The sequence below is a fragment of the Engraulis encrasicolus genome, chromosome 13 (assembly GCF_034702125.1).
Source record: "Engraulis encrasicolus isolate BLACKSEA-1 chromosome 13, IST_EnEncr_1.0, whole genome shotgun sequence".
NCBI lineage: Eukaryota > Metazoa > Chordata > Actinopteri > Clupeiformes > Engraulidae > Engraulis > Engraulis encrasicolus.
Genome location: NC_085869.1, coordinates 16,316,683 through 16,338,043, shown reverse-complemented (window position 1 = coordinate 16,338,043; position 21,361 = coordinate 16,316,683). Strand labels below are relative to the sequence as shown.

Below are 21,361 nucleotides of genomic sequence, written 5' to 3'. Positions count from 1 at the left end.
CACACACACACACACACACACACACACATAGTTTTCCAGAAGCAGGGTTCAGAGTCTGACAACTCAGCGTAGGCCCAGGCAGGGCTGTTCTGTGCACTGTACTGTATGATAGACCACATCACAGCTCTTCATTGGAATGGCCCCAGCTCAGCTCATAGTCAGGCAAATACACTACAGTGAGTAGGGGTGGTACGGTTCACAAAATTCACGGTTCGGTTCATATCGCGGTGTCAAGTTCGCGGTTTTCGGTTCACTACGGTTCTTTCTTTTTGTTCATGGTAAATGGTGCACTGGCTAATAGAATCGGACTTATCACTAAATATCCTACATATGGTTTGTATAGGCTTATAATGAGAATTGAATGGTGTGATTTTAATTGTGTCATCCTCTGATTTGGTATTAAACGCTAATGTTTTAATCAGAGAGACTGGATAAGATACTCCTAGAATCTCTGTTTTACATATTTTTCTGGGCAGTACATGAATTGCGGTTTGCGATGGATTGCACGGTTCGGTTCGGTATGTGTGTGAATTGTACGGTTTCGGTTTTCGGTGCGGTTTGTCAGGAAACTACAGAGGGTTTATACACTGCTGTGGTGGTGCAGGGGAGAGAAGAGGAGTCCCTCAGAGTGTTGCCAGATTGGGTGGTTACCCGCCCAATTGGGCTGCTTGGGATGGCCGTCTGCGGGTAAAAACGGGAGAAATTAGCCATTTGGCATTTTTTTCTGCAGTTTTATTCCCATGGAAATCAATGCAATTTGTTGAAATTGGGCGGAATTTAGCGCCTCTGTGCGGTTTGTGAGCACCTTTTGGCGGGATTTGATCAGACAAATCTGGCAACACTGGTCCCTCAATGGACTTCAGTATGTTTGCTCAGCCCATTGTCCCTTTTCCGAGTCCCATTCAGAATTTATATTATGGGTGAAGATCAAGGGACAGCTAATGGCTCTTCAGTCTTCACTACTTCAATTCTCTCTTTTTTAGATGCGTCCCACGCATCTCTATAAGAGGCTTTGGTGTCCGTCCGTCCGTCCGTCCCTCCGTCCGTCCGTCCGTCCGTCCGCCCTCCCGTGATGTGTTTCCCTCCCGTGATGCGTTTCTGAATTGTGATTCCCTCCTGTGATTCCCTCTTGTGTCCACAAGGTGGCAGTCGCTCAGTTTTGGCCTGGAGCTCATGCGTGCAAACCAACCGTGCTCTTTGCCAGTGAGAAAAACATGGCGGCACTTCCTGTTGATTTTCACATGAAAGTTTTGCTTAATTTAAAGTCCCTAAGCGACTATAAATGTTGTGGCTTCCATATATTGATGTAAAAGTGCCCCACGAAGTAATGAAGCACAACAAAGTTACTCCACATTACCATTTGACCACTCGTTTTTCTATGCTAACAGGGTAGCTAATGTAGCATTGTAAATGATCCAGGGAGAAAGGGGGAAATGTTGTGATTTCAGTCCGCCTGAGGCAACGATTTTCGTGGGGAAGATGACCTGCATCTCGGTGGCATTGAACCACGCCCCCGTGCCTTATTTGGCTCGCTCAGCACGTGCGTCCTCAGTCCAATCGCAATGGTTTATTTTCCCCAGACGTTTAATCGCATTTAAGTGAAAGTGCCATGTATACACATCGCAAAATAACTCTTAATCCGATCTATTTAAATCGCATTTATTAAATCGGACTTAAAAACATCATGTACACGTAGCCAATGTCTCATTGATTAGTTTATGGAACTTACGGTTTGTCTGTTACGGTCCACGAAGACAATATCCACGTGAAAACGCAAACGCCTGCAAACCACTGTTTTGACAGAAATACAGTTCACCTGTCGCCTACTCTGTTTTCTTCCCAAAGCGGCATTTAAAAGTATTCCATGAAATCCAACATCAACGTCACTTCAAATAGGTGACAGCATCATGCTCACACATGAAATAACACTTCAGTGAGGGGGGGACATCACTGCTCTCATATTAAAGTGAAAAGAGAATTTCACATTTTAGTTTATTTAATGTAGGCCTATGCAAAATTGCAAATAGCCTATTCATTGAAATCTGTCCAGAAAGGGTTGTAATGTTTGCCTGTTTTTTATGTTTGTAATTAAAAAAAAAAAAAAAAAAAAAGGTTTAACAAAAAAAAAATAGCCTAACAAAAATAGAGATTTTATGTTAAAAAAAATGTGATATGGGATGGACCGATGGCCCCCCTAAGCTAAATTCGCCTTAGGTCCCCACATTGCTAAATGTAGTGTAAGGGATTATTTTGAAAAGACAGTAACATGTAATCAGCAATGCATTACAGTTTTTCAGTAAATTGCCCAACACTGTTGAAATCCTATGGTACTTTTTCAAATCCAGGCTTATACAGTACATGGTAGGCTTATTGATAAATTGCCTTGACAGGTTATGAGGAGGCCAAGGGGGCGTTTGGGCAAAAAAGGTTCAGAACGGGCATAGACGGACGCATCTGTTGTCCGCCTGTCGGACTTGTTTCTAATTATTTTGGGGCCTTTCATGCCTTTATGTCACAGGACAGAGGAGAGAGAACAGGAAATGGTTTAGGGCAGAGAGAGAGGGTAGGATTCAAACCTGGGTACCACCCAGAGGCGTCGCCAAACCTGTTATACAGGAGCACGTGCCTGGGTATTGATTTGCTGTGCCCCGGTCTGAGTTTCACAGAATGCTCATAAAACAGCGTATAGACCTATGCACTACTTGCAAAAATATAATCAATTTACAAGCTTTTTAAAATAAATAACTGCAAAAAATGTTTTGCTTGTGCACTTTGGACGCTTGCATTATCTCTCTGTGCCCTACTGTGCCCCTGTATAGCGTTAGGTCAGCTGACGCCCCTGCTACCACCCATAGGCAACTTGCCAGTATATGGCTTGGCGTGGCAGTTATTACAGAAACTAGGGGTGTAAATCACAGCCTTCATGACGATACGATACAGTATCGATTTCTTAAATCAGGGATTCGATTTTTTTCGATACTTAAGAATTCCCCATGATACGATGCGATTCGGTTCGATTCGATTTTTTCCAATTACTTTTCCACTACTATTGTGTTATGGAGCTAGGGCATTGCACAGGGGCCAGCGATTTGATTCTTTTCGATTCTTAAGAATGCCCAACGATACGATGCGATTCGATTAAATCGCCGGCCGATACTTCCGATACATCGATACATTTCGATTTTATTTACATCCCTAACAGAAACCCCCCCACCCCATACACACACTATACAGTACATTTTACTTCTCTTTAGCATTGATTACACAAATGTTCTGTGGTAAGCGCAGCATGCAAAGAGAGCCGAGTGAAGATTAGATCCAGACACAGCCGATGGCCCTCCTCCACTCCACTTCTTCTTTGAAGTGATTACACAAACCTACTTGAAGCTGGCGCACTTATGTGAAGAAGGGCTTTCCTTTTCCTCATTAGTAGTAGAAAAAAACGTATCCACAGCCAAAACACTAAGCACACTGACTGATGAGCCTAAAGTGTGGAAATACTGTGTGAACTTCTTAGAAAATTCTAGACGACATTTAAATTACTCAACTTTATCGTCATGGCAAGTGTAAGGACGCAGAGTACCATTCTAGACGTTCTAACTTACACCAGTGCTGCCCTACGAAGGCAAAGTGAAGTAACTACGGTGTACATATTGGTTCAAAATTGAGTTTCGACTGAAACTGGTCTTCAAGGCGCCTCCTTTATCTTGTGACAAATCCATATGGTCCAACTGTGTCCCATTTCAGAGATACTACCAGGTCAAATCACAGTAACTACAATATCCAACCTAAGACCAAGGTTTTGAAGGCATTTCTCTCAGTTTTAAACTTTGGCGCAGTGACTGCACTTCGCCACTGTTTTGCAGAGGGGTTTTCAACCTTTTTGAACAAACGTGCCCCCTCCCCTCCCCTGTTCTACAGAAGCACACAGATCAAGGCAAACCTCTCCTAACCTTAACCAGAGCGCATGGAAACTCCTGACGTGACGTGCAAACCACCGTGCAGTGTGGCAACAGGGATATACCCATTGAAAACAAATGAAGCAGACGACCTGGCGTGCTGGCAACAAGAGAAGAAAATTAATATTCTGTTTCTTTTCCATCACACAAAGCCACTGTAGAGTAAACAACAAAGTGGACTAAGTGTCCAAACAAAGTGCTCCATCACCGACACCAGGCACAGGTCTGGGCACAGCAATGCCTAACAAGCTTAGGTGGACGGGATGGCCTTTGTAGAGGAATGCCATGTGTGTGTGTGTGTGTGTGTGTGTGTGGGGGGGGGGGGGGGAGCTTGGTTGTAAACATGCAAGGCCAACCCCACACCCACTACCCCTAGGTCTCTCTCACTGCTACAGTCCATACTGGCCCTGTGAATAGGCTTGGTGTGGCCCTGTGTCCTGCTTTACAGTAAATGGACAGAGGATGTGTGTGTGTGTGTGTGTGTGTGTGTGTGTGTGTGTGTGTGTGTGTGTGTGTGTGTGTGTGTGTGTGTGTGTGTGTGTGTGTGTGTGTGTGTATGTGTGTGTGTGTGTGTGTGTGTGTATTAGAGTGTTAGAGTGTGTGTGTGTGAGAGAGAGAGAGAGAGAGAGAGAGAGAGAGAGAGGGAGAGAGAGAGAGAGACAGACAGACAGACAGACAGAGACAGAGACAGAGAGATGGATGAGGAGGAGGGAAGCGGGGCATTGTTTTAATCTAAATAGCTGTCAGTGCAGCTCCGGTCTGTTCTGTTCTGTTCTTCTCTCCACTCTGTTCTTCCCTGCACAGCGCATGCCACACTCCCCGCTGCCTGCCTGCCTGCCTCGGCCCTGTCTGCTGCCCATGCAGTATGAGTGATGTCTCTAGCTCTTGGAGCTACCTCATCATTCCCCCTACTAGGGGTGGGCGATATGGCAAAAATGTTGTGTCACGATTTTTTAACATGAAATCACGATTTCGATTTTTTATCACGATCTTCCATCCAAAAAATAAAAACAACAAAAAACAACTTTCATATACTTGCAATTTGTAATTTGCAGTCAATAAAATGTTAACACACTGATGATACTCTCATAAAGTGTACAATTGGAATACAATAATGTAAAGAATAAAGTGAAGACAACAACACAAGTGAGAAAACGTCACTCTGATACTGATAATAAACTCCTCACTGCAAGACGATCTATACGATTTCTCCACTTTGGCAGATTCGAGACGATCTTTTACTCAATATCACGATTCACGATATAATATCGTCATATCGCCCACCCCTACCCCCTACCCCCTACCCCCTACCCCAGGGCCGGAGTAAGATGGCCTGGTGCCTCTTGGCCCTGCCGCGGCCTAACGGTAAGGCTGGGTCACTTACTACACCTGCGACCAGGGTTCTATTCCGGCCCGGGTCATTTTCCAAACCTTCCTCATCTCTCTCTCTATCCCTGCTCATTTCCTGTCCCTCTGTAACTGTCCTGTCACAATAAAGGCATAAAATGTATTTAAAAAAAAATAAAAAATACTTTTTGATGTTGCGTCTGGTCCCAATTCTGCAATTTTCCCATTTTGTCCAATCCGGGGACCCCTAGACTGCAGCCATATCTAGCCAGTGTGTGTTAATCCAGCCCTGCCCCCACCCCCACCATCACCATCACCGCCTCCCCATGTTCATCGCACACCTACCCACGCAAAGGAAGCAATTTCTCTCCAGCGTGTCGGACGCGGACGAAGCAAACAGATGTTCAGGATGCAAAACCCATTAGCATTCTAGATATCGTGTTATTCAAACCTCCCCACCACAGCTGACCCATCTATCCCAACCCACACCGCCCCTCGTATTGCACCCCATAGCCTTCACCTCCAATCACCTACCACCCCCACCCAGGGAAGCTGACAAAGAGGTCACTTGTCCCGGGCCCAGGAGAGAGGGGGCCCAGAATTGTATCCTCATTACATTGTATGTACTGGGTTTGGGGCCCTTTCAGATGTCTTTGTCCTGGGCCCAGCCAAAGCTGTCAGCGGCCCTGACCCTACCCAAACACACAGCCACCAACCAACCAACCACCCCCACAGCTGGGATCATCATGTCCAGCTGTTTGTCTCGTGAGGAGCACCAGCTTCCAGTGCTTGTGCAACCCACACATAAAAACACACACGGACACACACACACACACACACACAAACACACACAGTGGTCTGGTTACAGGGAGAAAACAGCAGGTTGCCAACCTAACAGGGTAGGCCTTCCTTCCAAAAGCAGATAGGGAAGCGATTGGACAGTTAGACATTAAATCAAATTTCAGACCTCTCTGTTTGCGTGTTACCGGTATATTCTGAAAGAAAGAAAGAAAGAAAGAAAGAAAGAAAGAAAGAAAGAAAGAAAGAAAGAAAGAAACAAGCACACAGAAGTGAAGAAAGAAGCAGACAGAAGCAAAGAAAGAAAGAAAGAAAGCAGGAAAGACAGCAAGAAAGGAAAGCAAGAGAGCAAGAAAGAAAGCAAGAAAGAAAGGAATGTAAAAAAGGAAAGAAGCAGAGACAGAAGCTAAGAAAGCAAGAAAGACTGTATCAGGCCCAACCAGTGTTATACCCAGAGCATTAAGTGTACCTGAGTGTACCCCTGGAAACTAAAGCCTTGCCTTAGGGGCGCTGATGTTTTTACAGAACATACGTGACACTGGATAGCGGAGGAGGAGGAGGTGGGCAGTGTTGCCAGTGATGGCTACTTGGGATGGCTGTCTGGGGGTAAAAACGGGAAAAAATGGCCATTTGGCGTTTTTTTCTGTCATTTTATGCTCATAGAAATCAATGTAATTTGTTGAAATTGGGCAGAATTTCGTGCATTTTGGCTGTTTTTGAGAAACTTTTGGGCGGGATTTGATCAGACACATCTGGCAACACTGGAGGTGGCTGCCTTTTCTTCTCTCTCTCTCTCTCAATATGAGCAGGGGGGGGGGGGACAAGCCTGTAAAAGACCGGCCAAAAATAGAGTTAAAAAAGCTTTTGAACCCACTGTGACACTTAGCAACCCTTCTCTCTGTTGTCCTTCCTGGTTTGTGTCTCCACATCACAGAGAGACTGAGCGGCGGAGGAAACACTGGCAACGGTGGCCATGAAAAACACCTGGATGTCAGGGTGACCCCCGACAGATCAGGACGCGGTGCTGCTGTGTCCTCATGTCGAGCCCCTCAGGTGTCGAGCTAAGCTACCACCAAGGCGTTTGGGGTTAGGGCTTGGGTTTGGGCTGTGCCAGGGGTTCCCATTTTTTCCCAACTTGGGGACCACTTGAAATTTTCACGAATGTCCAGTCCACGGCCCGCCTCTGAGCCAACAAACAATACAAAATAAAGATTTCACAACCCGCTTGGAATACCTTCCCACAGTTTGGAAATCATTTGGGTTACGTTAGCATTTTTGTAGTCCATATTGACAGAACAATGGCTCAACACCACCCCCACCATCCCCAGTCTTTTGGTCAATCTCCAACTGTACAACAACAGCATAAACATCATGGTGGCTAAAATTAACCACTCAAAAAATACAAAACCTCCCGCACTCGACCTTCTTTTTTAAAAAGAGATGGGCTAACTATTTTTAGGGCTCTTTTGTGCACTCCCGCTCTCACAAACTTCCAAACACAAGTCATGCATAAACTGGCCTTGACCTCCTTTCTGGAGAACCAGGATGTGCTAGTTCCCACGTGTGCACTTACATCAGGGCTGGACTGGGACCACAAATCGGCCCGGGCATTTTTGGCAAAAACCAGCCCTTCACCCCCACCCCCACACTACAATTATGATGGGCTCAGTACAATGCAACGATGAGTCGCCCAATCTTAATTGTGGGCCGGCCTCTGAAGGAAACATTTTGAACATCTAAGCAAATAAACAAATGCATAGGCCCCTGATGACTGTCGGCCCATTGGGAAAATGTCCTGTATGCCAGATTACCAGTCCAGCACTGACTTACATGCCACATGGGAAAAGGAGTAAAGTTATGATGAAGCCTCACTGACGTCCCTAAAAGTCTGCTTAGCTTTCAACAAAACAAAGATACAAATCAAAACAGAAAAACTCATGTCAGTATTCACCCCAACAAATGATACACAGCGCTTCAGTGTTTACAGCCGTTAGCGCCAGTGATGATGTGGACTCACGTACCCTCTCAATGTTATATTTAGGCATAATTAAGTGGGTGCTAACCAAATGCTTACAGAGATAATTCACATTCAGCTCGATGAGTAACGTATTATTACCACAACCCCCAAAAACCCAAGCAACCAACACAAAAACTAATGTTACACACCAAAAAGGATGAATAAAACAGAAGTGTGCAATCACTTGCACACAGGGACTCAAACACCACCAAATTCTTACCTGCTAGACCTTCTTCCCTGCAGGGGAAACAGAATCCACTCCCTCCTCCAACTGTTCAACTGCGTTCTCCCTCCAACTGGCCTCCTCAGCTAATATAAGCTGCTGGCATCATAAGTGCCTGCTGCCATCCTGGCTTGCCGAGTGGTAACAGACTGAAGGACGGCAGTCCAAACCAGTGTTGCCAGATGTGTCTGATCAAATCCAGCCCAAAAGGTGCTCAAAAACCACCAAGAGGCGCTAAATTCCGCCCAATTTCAACAAATTTCTATGGGCATAAAACTGCCAGAAAAAAACACCAAATGGACGATTCCCCCTGTCTTTACCTGGAGACGGCCAACCCAAGCAGCCCAATTGGGTGGGTAACCGCCAAATCTGGCAACACTGGTCCAAACCAGCCACCCCCATTATGGTATTGTCTCACTAGGTAGAGGGCAAGGCTGAGGTCAAGCTGCTCCAGCCGCCAGCCTAAAGGGCAACTGACTTCCTGCACCACACCCGTCCTGGGAGTACCACAAGGACCCTCCCTGGGACCCAAGCTAAAAAGAAAAGGCCACTCAGGGACGTGACCTTTTACGAGGCTGGCAATCAACAATACTAACTGTGCTGCAATCCAAAAACCAAAGCAGCAGCGTGGCTATCACCATTGCCAGGCCGACACACACAGCCCTCACAGAGATGGAAAAACAACACACCTTTGTAATTTCATCTGGCAAACAGAACACCCGACCGACGGGTGCTTAGTCGTTATCTCCTCCGTCATCGGGCAATTTAATCAGCATCACTGCCGCCACGGCAACGGCAAGTCACAGTCAGACGTTTTCAGGCAAACGCAAACAGAGCCAGACAGAGGGGGGCCATTACCACAAGGACTTCCAGTATTAGCTCTCCCGACCTCCTCACCCAGCTAGACAAAGAGATCTGGGTCGGGCCCGGCAGGACAGGACAGTGAGGCTTTCCAGAATCTTAAGCCCCTCTGTCAGGCGTCCTCAAAAAAAGAAATTATGGCACACCAGTACATGCAGGGAAACGACAAGGCCAAGGTTCGATTTATAACATCCCTCCCAAAAAAATCCTTTATTTTGGATTTGTGACAGGCTGCTTACAGCCTCAGCACTTTTCCCAAAGCTTCTCCCCCTCTTGGCTCCAGGATCATTTCCGCTCATGCTTTAAACAAGAGTGTGGAGATGGTGAACGAGCTACAGCTCGCCGTGATAAATCCAGCCAAAGATAAAAATCACTCCCCAGTCTACAAAAGAGGACAAGAGGACAAAGCATATGTCTGGACTAGAAGTAGGCTCGTCATCCCCACAGCAGAAGTTATACCTTTATTGTCTTGCTGTGTATATAGATTTTAAACCAAACCCTCCATTTTGTCAAAACACTTCAAGCTGGGGAAGAAGGGTGTACAAGTACATTTCTTCCAATGAAACTTTGGAAAGAAAAAAACAAAAAACAAACAAAAGATTTGAACTGAAAAAGACAGAGGACCTTCCTGCCAGCAGAGCACCACAACATATGCTAAAGGAATCTGCCAGAGCCCTGTGCCAAATGTAGGGGAACCTCATGAAAGAAGGAACGTCCTTGGACATTAAGAGGCCCATATTTTTTTGTCTTCAGTGGAAAAGTAGGTTTTGTTGGACGGCAGGAACGTGATGTATCTTCAAGCCCGCCCAGTAGATTGGAGAACACAAACTGTACTCTAGTCTGTACTCTGCTGGCTTGATCCTTCTGATCTTTCTGTTGTTTGCTTTGCGTCTTTTCCCCTCCAGCGCGTCTGACTCCTGTGGTGGCACATTCTGCATTTAAGGCATCATGGCACCAGTGTTGCCAGATGTGCGATAATTATCGTATTTGTACCATAATTTTGACCATTTTATCCTCTGTACGTACGATCAAAAAACATGATGCCCAATCATTTCAGAGGTGTCATTCAGTTCATTTAGATGCCTTGAAACAACACTGTGGGTCTTTGTATGATATTTTCCTCCCAAAACAATAATGTTTAGGTTTTGGTACGATAATTCAGCATTTTCCATCTGGTAACAAGGCATGGCACAATGCTTCTGATCAGTGGCGAGGGTCTGTCTGGAGGAGGGTGACTTTGGTCTAACACTAAGCAAACCATGGCCTAGCGCTGGCCTAACCATGACCTATTTAATCTCTTGTCTACGTCAATTCTCAGGATATGTTTTTTTCACAATCGCTTTTTTCCTCTTGATTTTGATCTGCGTTTATGGTTGTTTGTATATGTGTATCTTATGTAGATGTGTGACTTGACAGAGTGAAACAGGACCAGCTCAAATGTACTGAGAAGCTCCACATTTAGATTTGTGAAATGTAACAGAATATTTTGTGCATGTGGGTTCTACAAAGAAGGACACAGTTACTTTCAGTTCAACATGTGGATAAGAAAATAACAAAACACTACAGCTTCAGCTTCAAACGGCTGTGAGGCAACACTTAGTGAAAGAAACATTTTGCTCCAGGAGCACTGATAACAGTAATACATTTGCCACGCTCAATTCTTACAACCCTCTCTGGGCTACTCTTCTGTGAGAGGTTGAACACACCCTCCCACCATCTACCACTCGTCTAGCTCCGCTAAAATCCAGGCCACATCATGTCATCTTAGACAGGTGAGTGTTTATCAGTCATCATCCTAATTATTATTACATTACAATACACTCAGCTGACGCCTTCATCCAAAGTGATTTAGTGTTCTGATCAGTACATTACATGCCATGGTATTGGTTGCGGTCCCTGGAGCAGTGTGGGGTTAGGTGCCTTGCTCAAGAGCACATCAGCCATGGGGTGAGATAGGGAGTGGAGGGGTGGGATTGGAACCTGCAATCTAAAGCCAATCTTAACCACTAGGCCATGGCCTCTCCAGTCATCATCATCATCATCACCACCACCACCACCACCATCATCATCATCACCACCACCACCACCCCTCCCCTCAGTCCTGAGGCAGTCTGGTTTGGCTGAGGCACAACAGCAACAGCAGCGGCAGCAGCAGCCAAGACACGGCATGTACCAGGCATTATCATAACACAGTTTAATCATTAGCCCACGAACAAGGTCAGTGTTACCAAGGGTTTCAATTCCAGCACCTCCGGGAAATAAGCACAGAAAATAGAAGGCCAGCCCCCTGCCTGCCTGTAGCGCCTGAACATTTCAGCGTATGGTTGTTTCAACAACAAAAACAACAACAATAAAACTCCTCCCATTTAATATCCTCCTGTTTGAGGGGCAGACCCAGGGTCCAACTCATTATGCAACCTCACATCCTCTCCTTCTGCTTGTGGCCTTGTGATGTGATGCAAAAGGTCATTGACGATTTTAATTCAATCTGGCAAAAGCTCAATTCAAAGTAGGGCTGTGCAATATATTGAATTAATATTGTGATATCAATATTGCTGTCAAACAGTATGAAATTTCATAATATCGAGTTGAAACAACTATTTTGTCATTTGTCTAAACCAAAAGTTAGGCTATGCTACGCACAACACAGCCCCCTCCACTTGAGCCATTGCGAGTTCAGAGCAGGCTTGCTATCCAACACTCATGCAGAACACAACTGTGTGTTTCTCTATATGACTTTCCCCGTCACGCTGCTGAAGGGAGGGAAGATTCTGAATTGTTTGGCACACTTATTTTCCTTAAAAATACTGAAATAATCGTGATATTGATTTTTTCCATAATCAAGCAGCCCTATCCAAAGGCAAATGTTCTCACTTGCAATCTGGATGCTGAATGGCAAAAAGTCCCCTGAAAGTTGTCAGCAGGGAAAGTTTACCATTTTGTCCACGGAGGCGGGGCATCATCAGCGAAGCAAGAGGCCACAAGCAAAATGAGAGGACACGAGGTTAGATATTGAGTTGGACACCCTGACTGACCCATCACGGCACATCGAGCGGGATTAGCTGCCCGGATAATGATCTGCTTATTGATATTGGATTGGCTGAGCGAGGCACTAAGTGCTAGAGAAAACAAACTCTGTGTCAGTGGTCCGGAGCTGTAAAGGGGAAGGTCGGGTTATGAAACAGCCGCAGTGCTGGGAGACGACCCAAGGGGCTGACAGCTTCATGGAAAATCGCATAAAAATGGAAAAATGTTAACACCATAAAAAAAATAAAAAAATAAAAAAACGGATAGGTGTCAGGCACAATATCTAGTGTTACAGATGTGACATGAAAAGCTTACAGCTGGACATGACATTAACAGTTTGTATAACTTATTCTCTATTCATAGCTGTAGTGTGTGAATAAAATGTAAGCTATGTTTAGCTGAATGATGAATGAACATCACACAAAACAATCTGATTCATATTACTACCTCATAAAACTTGGGGTTCATGGACTTGGCTTAGTAAAGTGTAAGAACACACACACTGAATGCATACGGCAATGTACCAATATGGCAAACACCTTGCCAACTGTACACTCAGCTGAAAGGACAGATGTTAGGTACATTCTGTAAACAGAACAGTCAGGGACTATATGGGAAAGCTGCCATCACACAAGACATCCCCCCACCCTCACACAAACACTAAACCAGGGTCAAAAGAGTTAAGCTGTGAGGAAGCATTTTTCTTTACTTCATATTGGAGCTAGAAATTGTTTTAATATCAATCTCTCAAAAGAAGTTGAGGTCCAGTTGCCTACAACTAACCTCCTTCGACCAAGATGAGCCATGATTTATGGCTATACACACAGCACAGCATAGCAAAAATAGTTAATTGTCCCAATTCATCACATTAGAAGTAGGGATGCAAATTATCGATTAATTCATTAATCATTAGTTGATAGCCTTATCGATCGACTTACGATTTATTGATAAATCCCCCCCCCCCCCCCCGAAATCTCAATATTTCTCGAAAAAAAACCTACTAAATCTAAAAATGTTAATTAAAAATTGAGATGGAATACCACATTTAAATTAATTCTATTTCAATTCTTTAATCCAAAGGTGATTTAAATATTCCCACTATCCACACCCCTCTTCTTACACACTCTTCACATGCCCATTTCACATGGGTCTCTTGTCAGTTGAATTGTCGATTAATTGCTATTAATGTTTTTTAATCGATTAATGCATTGATCGATAAAAAGTCGATTAATCGATTAATCGTTTGCATCCTTAATTAGAAGTAAAACACATAGAGCCTGCTGCGGTCCATCTTGTTTATACACCCATGTCCGCCTGCCTGTCCACCTGCCCGCCTGCCTGTCCACCTGCCTGCCTGCCCGTCTGCCTGCCTGCCTGCCCACCTGCCTGCCTGCCTGTCTGACTACCCGCCTGCCTGCCTGTCCGCCTGTCCGCCTGCCTGTCCGCCTGCCTGCCTGCCTGTCCACCTGTCTGCCTGCCTGCCTGCCTGCCTGCCTGCCTGCCTGCCTGCCTGCCTGCCTACCTGCCTGCCCGCCTGCCTGTCCGCCTGCCTGTCCGCCTGCCTGTCCACCTGTCTGCCTACCCGCCTGCCTGCCTGCCTGCCTGCCTGCCTGTCTGCCTGCCTGCCTGCCTGCCTACCTGCCTACCTGCCTACCTGCCTGCCTGTCCGCACGCCTGTCCGCACGCCTGTCCGCCTGCCTGCTTGTCTGTCTGCCTGTCTGCCTGTCCGCCTGCCCGCCTGCCTGCCTGCCTGCCTGCCTACCTGCCTGCCTGCACGCCTGTCCGCCTGCCTGCTTGTCTGTCTGTCTGTCTGCCTGTCTGCCTGTCCGCCTGCCCGCCTGCCTGCCTGTCCGCCTGCCTGTGCGCCTGCCTGCCTGCCTGTTTGCCTGCCTGTTTGTCTGTCTGTTTGCCTGACTGCCTGCCTGCCTGTCCGTCTGTCTGTCCACCTGCCTGCCTGCCCGTCTGCCTGCCTGCCTGTCCGCCTGTCCGCCTGCCTGTCCGCCTGTCCGCCTGTCCGCCTGTCCGCCTGTCCGCCTGTCTGCCGTGCCTTACCTTGCCTTGCCTGTCCGCCTGTCTGCCTGCCAGCCTGCCAGCCTGCCTGTCCGCCTGCCTGCCTGTCCCCCTGCCTGCCTGCCTGCCTGCCTGCCTGCCTGCCTGCCTGCCTGCCTTTCTGCCTGTCCGCCTGCCTGCCTGCCTGTCGGAGCTGTTGGGGGTTGTTTGTGGGCCCACCGCCAGCTTCATTTCCTGTGTCCATGGCCGCAACAATCCCCTCCATAGCCTGGCTAGCTAACACACAAACACACTCTCTCACTCACTCACTCACTCACACACATACACTCTCTCTCTCACACGCACACACACACTTCTCCCTCTCATAGCATGGCTAACACACACACACACACACACACACACACACACACACACACACACACACACACACACACACACACACACACACACACACACACACACACACACACACACACACACACACACACACACACACACAATTCCCCTTCCCCCTCATCCAATTTTGACTGACTGTCTTGACAGACAAAACCGTGCTGTGTCTGCAAATGTCAAAAAAACCTTTTCCTATCAAGGCGTGAAGTGAGGAGTATCCTGATAGCCCCGATAGCAGAAGATTTCCCCTCCTTCTAAATAAACTTGACCTATGGAACTCTAGCGGCGCTATGGCAACACAGACTTCCTGTCATCCTGTGACAATAATACTTCCCTGAGCGCCATGTTTGTGCTCATGGTGCCGAGAGTGTGGTGGAGTGGAGCTGATAGAGGGAGAGAGAGATGTGAACACTTTGGAGCATTATGTAAAAAGGCACCTGGTTTGGCCTTGCGCAACTTGGGCCTGGGCCAAAACTAATTTAGCGCTAACTAATGGAATGATAAACAAAACAGTTGGCGTAGCTAAACCAAAAAGGGGTAGACATTTATGAGGATAAGTCATATTTCCGCGTGAATCTCTCTCTCTCTCTCTCTCTCTCTCTCTCTCTCTCTCTCTCTCTCTCTCTCTCTCTCTCTCTCTCTCTCTCTTCTCTCTCTCTCTCTCTCTCTCTCTCTCTCTCTCTCTCCTCTCTCTCTCTCTCTCTCTCTCTCTCTCTCTCTCTCTCTCTCTCTCTCTCTCTCTCTCTCTCTCTCTCCTCATCCCACACTCCTAATAAGGAAAGGTAGGCCTGAGCCAGTGTACTGAGACCTCAGAACCTTCCCTTGGTTAAAGAAGGGGAAGGTACAGTGTGATCCACAGCAAAGTACCGTAGCCTTGTCCTGGTAGTATAGGAACAGCTGACTGCTTTTCATTGCTTTACTTTTGACAATCATGTGAGCGAGCGAAAACACGGATCCACCCATATAGACTCAGCAAACACACACACACACACACACACACACACACACACACACACACACACACACACACAGACACACACAGACACACACAGACACACACACACAGGGGGGGAAGCAGGGAGAGAGAGAGAGAGAGAGAGAGAGAGAGAGAGAGAGAGAGAGAGAGAGAGAGAGAGAGAGAGAGAGAGAGAGAGAGAGTGAGAGTGAGAGAGAGAGAGAGAAAGAGAGTACTGCAATCAGCTGTGTGCTGCTGACACCTGTAACCTACTGTACTTTCTTATCAACAGACGCCCTCAGAAACCTCTCTGTTTGCTCCAGCCTCGGTTTATACCAAGTATGGCTGGCCTACTTTTCAAAAACATCAAGACATCAAGCAGCGATGCGATGAGTGGAAAATAGTGTAGTCAGGGGCTGCAAGGGGGGTGGGGGCTGATTCACATCAGAGAAACAGAGACCCAGGCCCCTTAGTGTAAACCAATGTCACTGTCGCTACAAGTTCAAAAGAGTCACAGAGCTCTCTCTCTCTCTCTCTCGAACATATGGGTCATGTGTAATTACAACCCCATAAATCCGGCCTCTCTCTCTCACGCACGCATGCACAAACATGCGTGCACGCACACACACACACACACACACACACACACACACACACACACACACACACACACACACACACACACACACACACACACACACACCTGAGATAGCCCTGTGTCAACCCACTTGTCATTCCATTCCAGCTCACTATACCAAACGGTCCTACCGTAGGCCTACACGTTTGACTGACTGGTTTAGTAATAACACAACCTGTGTGTTTTGGGCCCCAACTGTTCTTTTTTGTCTATGCAGACACATTCTGTGATCATTTATGGCTATGCTTCTGCTCTCCCAGTGACTCATCCAAAAGGAACACCACTCCAAAATAGTTTACAAAGAATTATGCAAAAGAATTTCAGCCTACAGATTAAGTTACTTCCTCCACCCTTGTTACGTAAAGCATTATCAGCCTATTAGAAAATGTTGCTGCTGTCAAGGGAGACTTGGTGAGATCAGCCAGGATGAGGAAAAAAACTATAGCCTACTACAAATATTAATCTGGAGCATAGAATCGTGCAGCATAGAATGTTAAAGCAAGCGTCCCGTTGCAGGAACTAAACTTGCACCTGTTGAACCTATCTTTCAGGCGCGCACAAACAGAGAGAGAGAGAGAGAGAGAGAGAGAGAGAGAGAGAGAGAGAGAGAGAGATTTTAACTTACCAAGATAAGTATCCCTTTTAAAAAATGGATCGTTTCGTTTACTTTGCCATCAGTTTTAAAAAAAGTGCAGGTATACAATTAGGCTATGGCAATTAATACTCCTTTTACAGAAGATAAACAAACTGGCGCTTCATTGTTGCTTGCACATCCAAACATCATGAATATTTACTCATCTCACAAGGTTTTCACCAAATGCGAAATAAACTGTGAACACAATCAGTTTCTCACTGATGCCAAAAAAAGTGTTTGTGCACTCCAGCTGAGATGAGCGTGACAACACAGCAGTCCTACGTCAGCATTATAGCCAACACCCTTTACGCGCGCGCAGGTAGATTACACTTGTTTCACCTCCGCCCACGCTCCACGCCAGAAAGTGGTGATTATGGAAAGAAATGTAAAAGTTAAGCTCTTAACTAACAGTCACCTACGCGTGTGAATAAATGTATTACAGCACAAAAGTGACAAAAGAACCCAGATTTAACGGTTCCTTGTGTCGCACCCGACGTGGTACAGTTCCCCACGGCTGGGCAAGCGATGCACACCTTGATGATAACCATCACAAGCAACATGTTGACGAAGACGGGCTGAGAAAACATGACGCACTCCCAACAAAACGTTCTCTTGGTACGCTGTTTTCACCCTCCCAAATTCAGACTTGCACAACATTCCGCACACCCTCCAAAAGACAGTCTGAGTGAATCCTGTCTGTCTGACACAGAATCAAATGGTTTGCGCGCTATCCAACATTAAATTACTGTTATGCAAAACGGCAGGTCCCTGAGAAATATGTAATTGTCTTACCATCGTACCGCTACAATGTGAAAATCGAAAGATCAGATTTGGTGCTGCTCTGTGTCATCTGCCAAACTTCACTGAACTTCATGGAACTGAGAGGCTTCCGCTTCCGGACAGAGTATAAAGTAACAGAGCGAGCGTGGAAAAAAGACACAACTCCAAAACTTTGGCTGTCCTGAAACCTGCTGGAGAACAAGATAAAGTGCAGGGGGCATAAGTAGAAAGTTACGCAGCTACTCCGACGCCACCAAAACAGGGAAATTAATTGCGTGAGACGGTTGTGAAGAGCCTGTGAATCTGATAACATGTGGCTTTTGAGACGCTTCTCGTGTGGCTTTTGGGTTTGTTGCTATCTGATATAATCATGTACAAAAGATGTGATCTACATTTGCTGCTCAGTTCTTAGCTTTAGGCTATACTCCATATTTAGTGCACTACTTGTGTCCTGTGGCAACTAAAAACAACCCAAATGTTTGGGATGAAGTAGAACTATATGGTGCCCACACCAAACCAAGTCTCTACTCAAACTATTTATTTGATAATCATCTGTTGCTGTGCAGGATATTTGGAAAGTGTTGTCATTCTGTAAGTATGCATAGGTGGACATTGAGAAGGCATTTGAATGTTGTTGCAGTTGAAATGCAGTGATACATACTTGCCACACTACGGCGCCATTGTATCCCATATCACTATTCTTCACGTTTTAGCTCAGAAAATATAGCCTAAATTCTGAGAAATACCCTTTGCTTGGATATCCCTATAGCTGAAATGTCATCATGTCACCAATTTCATTCTCACCGTATAACAAAATGTTAAAAGGTAAGTAGGCATACATTTTTTTCTTTTTACTTATTATTATCAGCATCATCATATCTTTTTTTTTTTTTTAATTTAATTTTTTTTTAAACTTTTAATCAAGACACCCATAACAGGGGGACATTGTAACAATGACAAAAAATCTGATTTTCCACGTAGGCCTAATGCATGGCGCATAACAGTACAGTTGCCCTGAAGAGATTGGAAGGGAACAATTGGGAGAGGTAGGCTAATCAAAGTTCACTTCATCTCAATTCATCTTATAGAAATAGTCCTAATTCTTTAAACATGCTGGGAAAAGATGGAAGAGCAAAATGGAATAGGCTACTCATTTTCTGACTGACTGGAATCCTCTGTAAGTTCTGTGCGCAGGAGATGGGGAGGTGTTTCTGAATTGCCTCGTGTTTTAAATACCAATGATGACCTTTTTAGTTTTGTTTGAAACACCTGGTCTGGCAATAGGCTACAAGGACTGGAGGAGCCGTCTATTTTTTCCAACCCAGTTTTGCTGTGATAATTTTTAGGCTTAGGCTTGGCACATGCTTGTGCGACCGAGAACAAGTGTGTCCACAAGATGGCGCAAAGATAAACCAGAAGTTTTGAGTGCAGGAGGCACTCTCCAGAAATAGGCTACTGTACGATCAAAATAGCCTTCATGGGGTGAATCAATCAACGTGTAGGGCAGCCAATGAAGATGGCACATTCATGTTAAGTAATATCAACGTGGCGCCGTCAAATTAAAAAAAAGCTATGACGCGGGCGCATACATTTCTTTGAAACCTATTCCAGTTTGTTAGGTTGTAATAATTTTCATATAGCCTATCGTGGAAGATCTATCGCTTAAACTTTAGGTCATTATCTTGGACAACGGTCTATCCCCTTTAATTTTTCGGTCACTTTGCGCGAGTCCTTCCAATTAAGGCCATCATTTTGACATTCGGTTACAACGAAATCACCAGCAACTGTCTGTGTAATCATAGGCTATACATCGAGAGGGACAATCAAAACAGCAATTTAATTGGTGGGCCTAATAAGAACATATTTTAACAGAAACATATATTTCGTCTTCATGAACAGCATTATTATATGGTGTTATTATGGCAATAGTCTTTTGTAGTTATAAGTGGAAGAAGAGGAAGATAAGGTTGGTAATGAGGTAAATTATTAGGCTTTTTGTTTTTGTTTGTTTGCTTGCTTGCTTACTTGTTTATCATTATATATTTTCTGTGTCTTGTGGTGAGGCTGCTGGAGTCAGTTGAGCGCATTGCTGGATAGGTTGAGCACATTCAAGTCAATGGTTGTGCGGGCTGGTGGATGCAGCAGGTGGTCTTACCTGCGATACAAATTCCTAATTGCTGGAAGGGTCCGTTTCAATATGGAGGCTCTCCTTCGTTTGGAGCCGCAGCTGGGTCACGAGCCAAAAAAATTAACGTCTGCAGCCTACCTCTGTTCCAGGGTGATTTATTGCGCCAAAATACCAAAGAACTAATCAGCGGGGTAACTAATTAATACCAATCTGCATTTTTTGCATATGCAATCAGTGTAGTGGGAGTGCTACGAAAAAGGAAGTTAGAATTTTTTTTAATAGAGAAGCCCACCGAAGCGCACACGCTTCCCTTCAGGTAGGCTAGAAACATCGTTTAGTGGAAGTGTTTTTTTCATGAAATGAAAGGTCACATCATCAATATTTAGATGACACTCGATTAACCAGTTAACATTTTGGTGTTTTCATTATGGCTTATCAAAGTATTTAAAACTCTCAAGAAGTAAGCTAGCCTAGCCTACTCTTGATAATCTCGGGCCCTGGTCATATCCTAAAGTGTCAGAAGTGATGCTTGGTATGGTTATGTTTAAGTCTGTCTGACAGAACAACCTCGAAATCTTTTGGGTGGGCTAGGCCTATCTTTGGTAATATTATAATACAATTGTAGAGGTCTACTTCTGGTTATGTGTTCAAAAGAGCTGACATTGACCAGAAAAGACTGGAAATTATCTTTCCCATCGGGAGTTGCTTTCGGTGGTGCTGATTTGGCTCCCGCCGGCCCCCGGTTTACATGGTAACTGAGGAGGGAGGGCCAAGTAAACATTTCTCCTCTTGCAGTGTGTGTGTGTGCGTGTGTGGACTTTCGACCCGGGGAAGTGGATTTATGAGGAATACTAGCAGGTCTTTGCAACGAGATGTACGCTTTGAGTAAGCAGGGGCACTTGACTGTTACCTGGTTATCAAATATCGACCCAGCCCCATGGGTTTGCGCCGTCCCATTAACAGATGTCAGGAGTAGATAAATCAGACGACAGCAAACAGAGCAAATGAAATATTTGTCACGCATCACCAAGCACCCCCTCGGCCTACCTGTGCGTAAAAGCTCGCATATAGTTAACATTATTAGTTTGGGGATGACAACATTTATCAATTTTTTTTCTAGAAAGCGCAAATGTGCGTTTTGTTGGCGCGCAAACAGCAGTTTTTGGAGCTCTTTTAAAATTTCAAACACATGTATTACTGTACGGTTTAACAGTCCGCAGTATTAATTCTGTGGACAATACATGCACTATCGGCTAATACAAAATGAAAAGAACTGAAGTGATTCCGTGGGTAACTTGAGACGCAACCGACCTAACTATTTCCCTGTCATTGAAAGTCATGCGGTCAGTTATATTGCCCATTGCGTCTCATTTGTTTCGCTGTTCAACGGTCATCATGTTCATTTTTCTTTGGGATTACATTAAATTGAATAGAAAACAGCAGATTTTGGACGTTGGATCAGGTTAGTGAGCCGTGAAACAGGCTTTTGTTAGCGCGCGTGCAACTCGCGTGCCGACCAGCAGCTTGAAAAGAGGGGACTCATTATGAGAGTCGCGCGCCAGACTCCACAACTATTTACAATAACCTATATC

The 21,361-nt window shown here is 45.4% G+C and overlaps 1 protein-coding gene across 4 annotated transcripts in view; it reads right to left on the bottom strand.

Moving 5' to 3' along the window:
• Positions 1 to 17,964, bottom strand: part of itprid2 (ITPR interacting domain containing 2) — a 72,381-nt gene extending 54,417 nt beyond the window's left edge. For 2 of the 4 annotated variants that reach the window (XM_063213252.1, XM_063213256.1), the window contains exon 1: positions 17,654 to 17,964. The gene's annotated coding sequence lies outside the window, so the exon portion shown is untranslated. Of the gene's footprint in view, positions 1 to 16,852; positions 17,617 to 17,653 lie in introns of those variants that run through there. The other 2 variants (XM_063213255.1, XM_063213253.1) reach the window with 2 other exon arrangements.
• Between the last annotated feature and the right edge of the window lie 3,397 nt (positions 17,965 to 21,361).